We start from the raw sequence: 14,459 nt of genomic DNA on the forward strand, positions 1-14,459 counted from the left end.
TTGTCAGATTCTTGCCGCTTGATAGATGAATAATCTCTGGCTCTTAATTGATCATTGGCAGCAGAATTGGGTTAGTACAGTGGTACCTCTACCTACGAACGCCTCTACTGAGTCCTTCGGGATTGGGCAGCATAGAAGTCAAATAAATAAATAAATATCTAGATAAGAATTGGGTGTTCAAGATTTTTTTGCCTCTTCTCAAGAACCATTTTCCACTTAGAAACCTAAGCCTCTGAAATAGGAAAAGGCAGGGAGAAGCCTCTATGGGGTCTGTCAAGGTTCTTCAGGAATCTCCTGAAAAGAAACAGGGCCGGAAAGGGGAGGGAGAAGGCTCTGCGGGGCCTCTAGGACTCTCCTGGGAGGAAACAGGGCCAGAAAAGGTGGGGGGAAGCCTCCAAGGGGCCTCTCAAGGAATCTCCTGGGAGGAAACAGGGCCTCCACCCTCCCTGTGGTTTCCCCAATCGAACACATTATTTGCTTTTACATTGATTCTGTCTGAATTTGTCTTGTGTAGTCAAAATAATTATTGTTTGTAGAATGGAAAAATGCATATATAATTAATAATGTAGTGTGCATTTATTGAATCTTGGTCCACTATTACAGCATCATCTTTATTGTTGCTGAATTCATGAATATTGTTGTAACTTCAGCAGCATTTCAGAATATTTTTATATGCACAAGGTCAAAGTTCAGTTCTTGGATTTCTCCAAGTCCTATGTGAAAGATGTTAATAAAAACTAGAATAACAAAGTTGCAAGGCACCTTGAGGGTCTAGTCCAACCCCTTGCTCAAGTCGACCTTATATCATCCCAAACAAATGGTGGTCCAGTCACTTCCTAAAAACCTCAGTGATAGAGCACTCGCATTTCTGGACACCAGCCATTCCATTATAAATTGTTCTAATTTCACTGAAGAAATTTCTTCTCAGTTCTCGATTGGGTCTCTTTTTAACCATCTTCCATCCACTACTTCTTGTCCTGACCTTCAGAGTCAACCCCCTATTCTCTGACAGCCAATGAAGTACTGGAAGGCTGCTGTCATATCACCTCAAGTGTCTTTATACCTAGATTTTTCAACCATTCATTGTATAGTTTAGCCTCCAGAACATTTGTCACTTTTGTTGCTCTTCTCTATGCTCTTTCTAGGATGTCAACATATTTTCTGTATCGTGGTGACCAAAACTGAATACAGTCTCCCAAGTGTGGTCTCACCAATGCAGTAGCACTGTCACTTCGTGTGATCTTGATGCTCTCTCTCTGCTAATGAGTCTAAGACTGCATTGGCTTTTTGGCAGCTGCATTATATTTATTTATTTATTGGATTTGTATGCCGCCCCTCTCTGGAGACTCGGAGCGGCTAACAGCAACAATAAAGCAGTGTACAATAGTAGTCTGATGCTAGAAACAATTAAAAACCCATTAATATAAAAAACCAAACATACACACAGACATACCATACATAAATTGTATAGGCCCGGGAGAGATATCTCAATTCCCCCATGCCTGGCGGCAAAGGTAGGTTTTAAGGAGTTTATGAAAGGCAAGGAGGGTGGGGGCAGTTCTAATCTCTGGGGGGAGCTAGTTCCAGAGAGTCGGGGCTGCCACAGAGAAGGCTCTTCCCCGGGACCCGTCAAACAACATTGTTTAGTCGACGGGACCCGGAGAAGGCCAACTCTGTGGGTCCTAACCGGTCGCTGGGATTCATGCGGCAGAAGGCGGTCTCAGAGATATTCTGGTTCAGTGCCGTTAAGGGCTTTATAGGTCATAACCAACACTTTGAATTGTGACCGGAAATTGATCGGCAACCAATGCAGACTGCGGAGTGTTGGTGTAACATGGGCATACCTGGTGAAGCCCATGATTGCTCTGGCAGCTGCGTTCTGCACGATCTGAAGTTTCTGAACACTTTTCAAAGGTAGCCCCATGTAGAGAGCATTACATTTGTCGAATCTCGAGGTGATGAGGGCATGAGTGACTGTGAGCAGTGAGTCCCGGTCCAGATAGGGCCGCAACTGGTGCACCAGGCGAACCTGGGCAAACGCCCCCCTCGCCACAGCTGAAAGATGGTTCTCTAATGTGAGCTGTGAATCGAGGAGGACGCCCAAGTTGCGGACCCTCTCTGAGGGGGTCAATAATTCCCCACCCCAGGGTTATGGACTATTTGGTAGTGGTACTGTCTATCCCACATTGTTCTATCTTACCAAGAAATAGATGGTGGTTTATTTTGTCAAGTACCTTACTGAAGTCTTAGAAAACTATGTCCATAGCATTTCCATGATCCATTAACTTAGTCATTTGTCAAAGAAGGCAATAAGATTTATCTGGCCTGATCTGTTTTTAACCCTTTTGTTAAACTGCTAGTTGACTGCTAGTGATCACCTTGCTCATATCTAAGTGCTGATTGATTCTCTCTTCCAGACTTTTTCCAGATATAAATATCGGGCTGATTGGTCTGTAGTTTCCTGGATTTGCTTTTCCCTTTTTGAAGATTGGAACCACATCAGCATTTTTCCAGTTCTCTTGCAATTATCCTGTGTTCCAAGAGTTTAAAAGAGTCTGTTCAGTGGTTGCCAGCTCCTTCAAAATCCTGGGATGCAATCCATCTGGTCCTGAAGATTTATCTAGAGCTGATTGATGTTTTATTGCCATATTCTTGCCTATTTTGACTTGTATTCCTGTTCTGTCTCCTGCAGTGCTGCTTTTGATAGTTGATTTTTCCCCTTTTGCCTGATTAAGCAGTTCCACTTTCTCCTTGCTTCCTGTCACTTCCCTGCCATCTTCTCCCATTAGTGGGCTGATCGTTCCCTTGACTTTTTTCTTGCTTCTTACATATTGAAATAAGCATCAGCATCATCAATATTATTTATTATTTGTTGCAAGTCTTAGTTCATTCCGAGCCTTAGCTTTCCTGACTCCAACTTTGCAGATTTGCTGGTATTTTGCTTTGGTTAACTGTCCTTTTCCCACTATTTATACTTGTCCTTCTGTCCCTTGGTTTATCAGAGAGTTGTTTATGCAGCCCTAACTAAAGTCTTTGTCTAGGGCAGCGATGGCGAGCCCTTTTTTCCTTGGGTGCCAAAAGAGCGTGCACGAGCACTATCGTGCATGCAAATATGCCCACACCCAGAATTCAATGCCTGGGGAAGGCAAAAACATCTTATCCTGCCCTCCGGAGGCCCCCTGGAGGCCAAAAATGGCCTGTTTCCCAACTTCTGGTGGGCCCAGTAGGCTTGTGTTTCGCCCTCCCCAGGCTCCAAAGGCTTCCCTGGAGCCAGGGGAGGGTAAAAATGCCCTCTGCCATTCTTCAGAGGCTCTCTGGAAGCCAAAAACGCCCTCCCAAAGCCTCTGTGTGAGCCAAAAATCAGCTGGCCAGCACACACATGCACTTTGGAGCTGAGCTAGGGCAATCGCTCATAGTGCCAGCAAATATGGCTCCACGGGCCACCTGTGGCACCTGTGCCATAGGTTTGTCATCATTGGTCTAGGGTCTCTTCCTTTGGTAGTATTGTTTTAGATTGTGCTTTTATAATCTTTCATGGAGTTGTGGTTAGCTCTGGCCCAGCTCCTGCCCCAAGGACTGTGGATGTGGGGGAGACATCCACATCCTGCAGGCCTGTTTTGCCCCCAGTGGAATCTGATGATGAAGGCTCCTCTGACCAAGAAGACATGAGTGACAGGGAGGAGGAAAGTGTGGCAGACAGCTCAGAAGGAGATCAATTATCTCCTCCTTGGATTCAGAACAAGAGTTAATGATAGAGCCACACATGCGGAGAGCGATGCATAGGCAACAACAACTGAGAGATTATTATCAAAGAAAATGAGGCCACCTGTGGTTGGGTGGGGCTGTGGTAATTAGTGAGGTTGCTATAAATAGCAGCCTGTGGGTTTGGCCATTGTGGAGGATTATCTGATCATTGTGTTTCGTGACTGCTTTACTGACTTTGACCTTTTGTGTGCTGATTTCCCCCCGCTTTGAAACTAAACCAGAGCAAAGTGTGTGTCACTTTGTGTAAGAAGAAGGACTGTGAATTGCCTCACAGCTGCAAGCTAAGTATCACAGAACTGATAAGGGACTTGTACAAATTACCATTTTGTTTGGAGACAAGTGCTCTTTGCTATACAAAAAGAGGGCTTAGTTTAAGTGAATTTTCATTATATAAAGAACATTGTTTTGAATTTTCAAACGTGTGTGTGTCTGAAATTTGTACCTGTGAATTTTTGGGAGGAGTCTGCCAGAGAGCCCGACAGAACACATGAATTGTATTTTGTGAAACCAACTTCTCTCCTTGCACATAAACTTCCCCAAGTTTGGTGTTCTCTGCATGGTTGCAACTTGCTCAGAGCCCGGTGTCGTCAGTTCTGTTTCTCTGAGTTACTCTTAATTTCCCAACCCAACACTGTCTGCTGCTTTCTCCATGGGGATTAAGAGAAGATGCATTGTGTTGCTATAGAAGCACAATGAAGTTGCCTCAAGATACTAGGCGAGCTAGTTTATTCCTTACCAGATTGATGGAGGATCCTGTTTCTCTTTCGCCCCGAGTGCGACTGCCAGTTTCTCAATCTGTATCATACCAGAAGGCAGAATTCAACCTTTCCCTGTGAGAGCCCCCAGTAACAGTTGGCTCCCGGGCTGCTGAGAGCAACTCATGCCTGAAATCATTGGGAACATATCTTCCTCCCAGTAGGAGCCAAAACCGGTGTCACTTTCCCTCATACCACCACTTTACTTAATTTGCTTAAGGGCAGGGCTGTACCATGATAGATGCAGTCAGTGTGCATTGATGGGTGTAAAAGTCAAGCCAAATCCACTTTGTTCTGTTCTTCTTTTTAAATATTTTTATTTGAAAAAGAAAACACAAAAGTAAATACAGAAGAAACTAAAAGAAAATTAAATTAATAATAGTATATACAGATTAGATTAGATTAGATTAGATTAGATTTATTGGATTTATATGCCGCCCCTCTCTGCAGACTCGGGGCGGCTCACAACAACGGCAAAAACAGTACATAGTAACAAATCTAATATTTAGCAATCTAAATTACAGTTTTAGGTTAAAAAGTTCATAAAAGCAACCCCATTATATATAAAAAACAAGCACACAATTAATCATACACCAAAACAACATGGGCAAGGGGGAGATGTTTCAATTCCCCCATGCCTGATGTCAGAGGTGGGTTTTAAGGAGTTTACGAAAGGCAAGGAGGGTGGGGCCAATCCTAATCTCTGGGGGGAGCTGGTTCCAGAAGGTCGGAGCCACCACAGAGAAGGCTCTTTCCCTGGGTCCCGCCAGACGACATTGTTTAGTCGACGGGACCCGGAAAAGGCCAACTCTGGGACCTAACCGGTCACTGGGATTCGTGCGGCAGAAGGCGGTCCCGGAGATATTCTGGTCCGGTGCCATGAATGGCTTTATAGGTCATAACCAACACTTTGAATTGTGACCGGAAACTGATCGGCAACCAATGCAGACTGCAGAGTGTTGGTGTAACATGGGCATACTTAGAGAAGCCCATGATTGCTCTCGCAGTTGCATTCTGCACGATCTGAAGTTTCCGAACATTTTTCAAAGGTAGCCCCATGTGGAGAGCATTACAGTTGTCGAGCCTCGAGGTGATGAGCATTAAATATCAGCATTAAAGTCATTATATTTATATTATATTAATTATACACTAGACTATATTTTGTCTCAAGCATATAAATTAGTACATGCTTTTTTCCATGAACAAAATAATTTCAGATATACTTCAATGATTTATCAAGCAGGCTATATTACCCCCTAAATTGTAAGGTCTAGATTTTGTTACATACTTCAAAATATTTAAGAAAATAAAAATAATCAACAAACTAAAAATCAAATAATAAACAACTAAAAATCAAAACTAAACTACCTATACCTTTCTTTATCTTAACACATATTTTATTGTTGTATATATTTCCCCCAGTAATGCTTTATGACTATGCGTTACTGCTTTTCTTCAATAAGAATAGCTGTCATCTATCCATTGACTTTTGTTACTATGCAACTTAGTATTACTATACTAACATAATGGTTAGTATAGTAGTATAGTAGAGATAGTATACAGAGATAGAACATAATGGTTATGTTCTATCTCTAAATCGGGTTTGTCATTTTAGTAATGTGTATAATTAATTAATCAATTATTTTATTTTATTCAATTTCTGTTTGCATTTGTGAATGATGAATTTAATGCTAATTTTATTTTATGTTCATTTTGTCCTTTTCTTAAGAAACAGCTAGTGTTTTTTTTTAAAAAGACATCTAGATCTTAAAGCATCAAGTGCTTTAAGTAGATGAACACATGTTTTAAAATTGTACCCTGAGTTATGAGTTAATATCATTTAAAAGGATCTACGACAACTAAAAGCAGATAATTTATAGACACCAAAATGAAATAGCATCCACCAAGTAAATGCCAAAAGCATATTAAGGCAACCTACTGACAGACTGTATCACCGAAGTAGCCTTCATCTAGTGTTTAAAAACTAAGAAAACTGATGCCAGAAGGCTGCCTTTGAGAAGGGCATCCAATAGATAAGAATCTGCTAAAGCAGTGATGGTGAACCTATGGCATGCATGCCATGGATAGCAAATGTAGTCATATCTAAGGGCACATGGAGTGTTGCTGTAGCTCAGCTCCAGCACAGCCAGCTGATTTTCGGCATTCTTTTCAGCTGTTTTCACTCTGCCCAGGCTTCAGGAAAGCCTCCTGAACCCTTGGCACAATGAAAAATGGACCAGCGGCCCAACCGCCCAACCAGAAGTTTGGAAAAGAACTTCTCGTTGGATCATTTTTCACCATCCCCAGAGTTTAAGAAAGCCTTCCAAGCCCCCCAAAAGGTTCGCCATTAATGTGCTAGAGCATTGATGGCAAACCTTTTTTCCCCCCGGGTGCCAAAAGAGCCTGGGTGAGCGCTATCGCGCATGCATGAGTGCCCAAACCCATATTTCAATGCCTGAGGAAAGTGAAAACAGCTGCTCACGCTTCCTAAAGGCCCTTTGAAGGCCAGAAACGGCTTGTTTCCCAACTTCTGGTGTGTTCAGTAGACTCATGTTTCACCCTCCGCGGGCTCCCTAGGTTTCCCTGGAGCTGGGGGAGGGTAAAAATGTCCTCCCCCATCCCCCCAGAGGCTCTCTGGAAGCCAAAAACACCCTCCCAGAGCCTCTGTGCGAGCCCAAAAACAGCTGACCGATACACACATGCACATTGGAGTTGAGCTAGGGCAACAGCTCACGTGCCAGCAGATACGGCTCTGTGTGCCACTTGTGCCATAGGATCGCCATCACTATACTAGAGCAAGGCTCATACATTGCCTTTTGTTCTTTAAACCTACCTTGTCTCTATTATTGAAAATCTCAAATCCATCTCCATCCACTTGGCTGGGGTGTTTTAGGATTCCTGCTCAGGCAGGGGGTTGGACTTGATGGTACCTTTCAACTCTAACAATAAATAAAATAAATTTAATTTCCCAATCTATCCCTTGCTCTCAACTTACCTAACTATTCCTTTGTGAATCCTTTGTGGATAAGATGCCTTAGATTAGGATGCTCATCCCCTAGCATAGTACTAGTTACATTCATTTTATAAATGTGCATGGTGTTTTTTTTTTAATTGTTTCATTGTTTACGCTGTGTTGTTTTTAACCCAGCAAAGGTGCTCAGGGTCTTATGAAATCCTTGCAAGAGTTTACTGCCCTTTCTAACCAGTAGCTCATCTTCACATTTCTCCACCCACCCATTGGACAAATGCACCCTCCACTGGTTTCTGGCCTCAGATGTTCCAGGGCAGATGTGCTATCTCTATTGGATGGTGCTCATTCCAACTCCTACTCCTCCGGGATCCACCAGGGCCATGACCCATTGGCTATTTTTTTGCATATATTCAAAACCTTTTGTACTTTCATTTAATGATAATTATTCAGCTGTTCTGGCAGAGTGGACAAGTTATCAATCATGTCAACTGCTACCCCTTGACTAAAAGCAGAGGCCAAAACCATTCCAGCAATGGCCAACACACCAGCAAAAATACCTGCTGAGCCGACAGTAATTTTGGCAATTGTACAGTCCTTAAAGGTCTTGTCAATGTCACGGACTATTTCCTGGAGAATTTGGATGCTTGCTTCAAATCTTTCAGGGAAGAAAATTCTTTCACAAACTTAAGCAGAATTGCTATTGGCAACTCCCTTTCTGTGAAAAATGAAAGCAACATATATTTTAAGATTTGAACTAATAGGTACAGTGGTACCTCTACCTACAAACACCTCTTCTTACGAACTTTTCTAGATAAGAACCAGTGTTCAAGATTTTTTTTGCCTCTTCCCAAGAACCATTTTCCATTTACAAACCCAAGCCTCTGAAACTGTAACCGGAAAAGGCAGGAAGAAGCCTCCATGGGGCATCTCTAGGAATCTCATGGGAGGAAACAGGGCCAGAAAAGGTGGAGAGAAGCCTCCATGGGCCTCTCAAGGAATCTCCTGGGAGGAAACAGGGCCTCCACCCTCCCTGTGGTTTCCCCAATCGCACACATTATTTGCTTTTACATTGATTCCTATGGGAAAAATTGCTTCTTCCTACGAACTTTTCTACTTAAGAACCTGGTCACAGAACGAATTAAGGTTGTAAGTAGAGGTACCACTGTATTAGATTTGAAGTGGGGGAAAAACCTCATAGAAAGTAGAAATAATGAATAGATCTGTAAACATGTAGCGCTTACCTTCATAAGGGTCACTGGAGTCTGGGTTCTCCTGGCCCTCTTTGGCTGCCAATCTACCCTGGTCCCTTTCTGATGCATCAATGACTCAATAGTGTCAACCCCTAACCCCCAACATTTCTCCCTTAGACTATCCACGATTGACCTCTCCAGGTTCCTAAGAGGTCAGTAAGGGGCATACATAAATGCACTAGTGTGCCTTTCGTCCCCTGTCCAATTGTCTTTCCTTTATTTCATATATCATATATATTTTCTTTCTTTCATATACCTTCTCTATTTTTACATATTATCTTTATATATATTACTTCCTGTCTATTCTCTTCCATATGTATTGTGTATTGGACAAATGAATAAATAAATAAATAATCTCTAGTTGCTAGGGTTATGTGATGGGGTGGTGGTCAGCCTCCTCTCAGCAGGCAGGTCATGTAACAGGTTGGTATTCAGTTGGCTAGTTGGAGCTTCTTCCTCTTCTCCACTCCCTTCTGAATTGACCGCTGGGCTGTTCTTCCATGGCCTCGGTTCCTTCGTTGTTGCCTCCGTTCCCTCAAACTCTTTTCTTTTTCAGGCCTGCATCACAGAAGCTTTTTCTTTCCTCTTTTATCAGGTTTGTCCCACAGAGGCCTCTGCTATCCTACCCCCTTACTTCTCTTAGGCTTGGCCCACAAAAGCCTCTGCTATCTGTTATGGCCTGTCCATGTCCTACACAAGTGAAGATCAAGAGACGGGTGTGAGTTGGTATAATAATAATTATTATTATAATAATAATTTATTGGATTTGTATGCCGCCCCTCTCCGTAGACTCGGGGCCGTATCCTAGGCCAGTGTACCTGGCACTCGAGTCAGAGAGGAGGTCGGAGTGGATGTGGGGTCAGAGGTTGAAAGCCAACCAGGGACTATTGCATCTCCAGTGGTGCACATGAGTGACTCAGGAGAAGAGGAGGAGCCTCTTCTTGATGCCAGGGTACGCAGAACTGTCAGAAGGCATGAGTGGCTGAGCAAGAGGAGGTCTTTGGGTGAACAGATCCCTAGAACACTTGGCCACGCCTTGTGGCTACTTAAGGGTGAGCCTTGTGATGGGCCATTGCAGAAGTCGACTTTCGTATGTGCTAGATGGGTTATTGGACCTGGAGGAACTTGGAAATAAAAACAGGGAGACGTCTGTTAAAAGAAAAATCTATATCTTCAGCTTTACCTTGTTTTTAATTATTTACCTTTTTCTCAAGGTAAATGCATGAAAATATAAGCTATGCTGATAAGCAGGCCTGAAGCCAATTAATTCAGTACCCTATTTATTAACACCCAATTTAGATAGAGCCACATTTACGGGATTTGAGAGGGTACTGCTGTTGAAAATGGAAAGCTTTGGGTTAAACTAGAGTCTCTCAATACTGCTTGGTTAAGTTGAGTAGCTTAATGAAGTTGCTTCCCAGCTGTCTCTCTTCCTTCATGCCACCTGCTCTTGATTAAAAAGCAAGAGGTTCATGCCAGTCGGTTCAACTATTCTTAATCTGTTGCAGTTGCGTATATGGTCAAGGGTGCAGCTTTGCTACTAAAAAAGGAAGAGTGATGTTGAATTCCTCTGAGTTGACTTAGCCAACTGCCTGCCTTGCCTGTCTTAGTTTCTTCACTTCTCACCCCTTGCTGCTGCTTGGTGAGAATAGGAAAATTATACACGTAATGTCTATATACTGTAAATAAGGGAAAGGATGACCTATTCACACCAAACTCAATTGTTCCTTTTTAACTGGCAATTGACTTCACTGCCTTGCTGGCTGTACATACATAAGAAACTCTGAAAATCAGCGCTACTGAACGAATGTGATGTCTACTATTATGTGCAGGGCCTGGGGATGCAAAATCTAATAAGGATTTCCTTTACAAGCATTTTCATTTCCAAGAACACTTTGTGTGTTAGAGGCAGTTAACAATTTCAAAAATGGGTGGTTGGGAGAGAAATGCAGAAAAAACAATTGTTGCCAATCTGCCTTCCATTGAGGACCTGTATACTGCACGAGTCAAAAAGAGGGCAGTGAAAATATTTACAGACCCCTCGCATCCTGCACATAAACTGTTTCAACTCCTACCCTCAAAACTTCACTACAGAGCACTGCACACCAAGACAACTAGACACAAGAACAGTTTTTCCCCAAATGCCATCACTCTGCCAAACAATTCCCTCAACACTGTCAAACTATTTACTAAGTTATTACTACTAGTTTTTTCTCAGCATTGCTATCACTCATTTCCTCCTACTTACGACTGTATGACTGTAACTTGTTGCTTGTATCCTTAAGATTTCTATTAATATTGATTGTTTCCTCATTGCTTATTTGACCCCTATGACAAGTGTTGTACCTCATGATTCTTGACAGATGTATATTTTCTTTTATGTACACTGAGAGCATCTGCACCAAAGACAAATTCCTTGTGTGTCCAATCCCACTTGGCACCGGACCAGGGTATCTACGAGACCGCCTTCTGCCGCACGAATCCCAGCGACCGGTTAGGTCCCACAGAGTTGGTCTCCTCCAGGTCCCATCAACTAAATAATGTCGGTTGGCGGGACCCAGAGGAAGAGCCTTCTTTGTGGTGGCTCCGACCCTCTGGAATCAGCTCCCTCCAGAGATTAGAACTGCCCCCACCCTCCTTGCCTTTTGTAAACTCCTTAAAACCCACCTCTGTCGTCAAGCATGGGGGAACTGAAACACCTCCCCCTGCCTATGTAGTTTTCTGTGTATGATATGACTGTATGTATGTTTTTTTATATATTGGGGTTCCTTGTTTTTAGAGTTTTTAAAATGTATTATTGTTATTTTAGAGTTTAACTATTAGATTTGTCACTATACAGTATATTGTTTTTATCGTTGCTGTGAGCCGCCCCGAGTCTACGGAGAGGGGTGGCATACAAATCTAATAAATAATAATAATAATAATAATAATAATAATAATAATAAAGAATTCTAAACAGGGCTGCTATTTAGGCCAGATACATTCCTGATTGAGGAATGGGACAATTCACCATGGTCAGCTCACTGCAGCCAATTCGCCATGGCCAATTCACCACGGGGCAACTTGCCCTAGGATTCACTTAGTTCCTTTTATTTTTTGTTCACTCACATTTTCATCAAAATTATTTTATGTCTTGTATCAAAGGAAATAATTGCTGTGATTACCAGCTGTTGTAATGCTTTGATGAATTGTCCCATGTGGCGAGAGGACCAGGGCAAGTTATCTCGCAGTGAGTTGGCTGCAGTGAGTAGACAATGGCAAAGTGACCATGGCACATTGACCACAGCGAATTGGCCACAATGAATTGTCATAGACCCTCCGGATTGCAATATCGGATGAGAAGAAGAGAAAATCTGCAAACATGCAAACTGGATTCTATCAAGCTGTATCAAGAACCTGAGAAAAAGAAGCATGCAAATAATTTTTGGCAATGTAAAATACTTGCAACTTTATCACTTTTCACAGAGAAGCACTCCATTTCCCATTGTGTAATCCAGTTGTAAATGGGGTCCTGAATTCTATAGTTTATTAAATAGCAATAGCACTTACACTTATATACTGCTTTACAGTGCTTTGCAGAACTCTGTTAAGTGGTTTATTGCATCAGCATCAGGGATGGGTTCTCACCTCGCTGCTGGTTCACTTCCTCACATGCCACATGGGCGTACATATGTGCAGTGCTAAAACCCCAGCTTCTACTCATGTGCAGAAACAAAAAACAGCTTCTACCTGTGCACAGAAGCAAAAAACAAGATGGCGGTGACATAGGCGCAGCTGAGGGAACCAGTTTGGGGGCATGTCCAGTCTCCCCTTCCTGCTGGTTTGGCAAGTGTCGGGAAATTCCCACTACCGGTTCTATAGAACTGGTCCGAACTGGCAGGAACCCACCTCTGGTCAGATATTACTCCCAACAATCTGAGACCTCATTTTATTGATCTTAGAAGAAAGGAAGGTTGAGTCAATTTTGAGCCAGTCAGGATCAAACTCCTGGCAGTAGAATGCATAGAAACATAGAAGATTGACGGCAAAAAAGACCTCATGGTCCATCTAGTCAGCCCTTATACTATTTCCTGTGTTTTATCTTAGGATGGATATTTGTTTATCCCAGGGATGTTTAAATTCAGTTACTGTGGATTTACCAACCACGTCTGCTGGAAGTTTGTTCCAAGCATCTACTACTCTTTCAGTCAAATAATATTTCCTCAGGTTGCTTCTGATCTTTTCCCCAACTAATCTCAGATTGTGCCCCCTTGTTCTTGTGTTCATTTTCCTATTAAAAACACTTCCCTCCTGAACCTTATTTAACCCTTGCAGAATTGCCCTGCACACTTCATTCAATCGATGGTGTTCCTACGGCTTTTTCAATGAGCTTATACATCGCAGAAGTCGCACAATGAAAATATAATTAATAAAATGAATTTCCGCCCCAGCAGAATGTTATAAGGTTAATCAAATAATGAGTTTTCAATTTAGGGTCAATAAAGCACAAGAATATTTAAGGGCCCTATACAAACTATCCAATAAAGAGCAATAATCTGAGAATCCGGCATATTCGGTTCTGTTCAGCAAAGCAAAAGGTTCAGAGAGCAGAGTATTCAATTCAGTGAGAGGAAGATAAAGGAGATTTTGAGAGCCTTGCAGAGAGAGACATTCACTTCACTCGGGGTTTAATTATAAGCAAGCGCAGAAAGAAAATAGGCACTTGCCATAACAAAGAAAGCCAGAATTGTGTGCCACACCGAAGGAGGAGAGACATACAGTACACACACACGCACATAAATAGTGTTGAGAAGGAACATCTTTTACATAGTCCTTCACTCTGAATGGAGTATAAAATAGGAAAATATTTCTGAGTGGAAGAGAGGGAGAAATGAGTCATCATCCTTTGCAGCTTGTGCAGAATTCTCCTTCAAGGACAATTTCAGGTGGATGCTATAACAGTTCGATAGAGGAGCCTGGAGTAGCTACCAAGAGCTTCTTTTTTTTAACCAGGAATCTTTGGCTAGGTTTGCTCAATCTGCTTCTTGGATTCCTGAAATCGGAGGCTTTCTGGAGCCAGGACATCAGACTCAAGGACTAGATATTAATACACTGCTTCTTTGTCTGATTCTGGATGTCTGATTCTTAATTCCGATCCTAGGAAGCCCACTAGATCTTCCAGGCTGGGAAAACCAATGCAGCAATTGGGGAACTGGAAGATATATTTGTTCTGTCGAGCTCTCTGGTAGAATCCTCCCGAAAATTCACAGATACAAATTTCAGATACACACAAGTTTAAAAATTCAAAACAACGTCCTTCATAACGAAAATTCAAATAAACTAAGCGCTCTTTTTGTATAGCAAAGAGCACTCGTCTCCAAACAAACTGGTAATTTGTACAAGTCCCTTATCAGTTCTGAGATACTTAGCTTGCAGCTGTGAGGCAATTCACAGTCCTTCTTCTTTCACAAAATGAAACACACTTTGCTCTGCTTTAGGTTCAAAGCGGGGAAAAATCAGCACACAAAGGTCGAAGTCAGCAAGGCAGGCACGAAACACAAGGATCAGATAATCCTCCACAATGGCCAAACCCACAGGCTGCTATTTATAGCAGCCTCACTAATTACCACAGCCCCACCCAACCACAGGTGGCCTCATTTTCTTTGATAATAATCTCTCAGTTGTTGCTGCCTATGCATTGCTCTCCACATGCGTGGCTGTATCATTAACTCTTGTTCC

This window comes from Erythrolamprus reginae, chromosome 6 (assembly GCF_031021105.1).
Source record: "Erythrolamprus reginae isolate rEryReg1 chromosome 6, rEryReg1.hap1, whole genome shotgun sequence".
Lineage (NCBI taxonomy): Eukaryota > Metazoa > Chordata > Lepidosauria > Squamata > Dipsadidae > Erythrolamprus > Erythrolamprus reginae.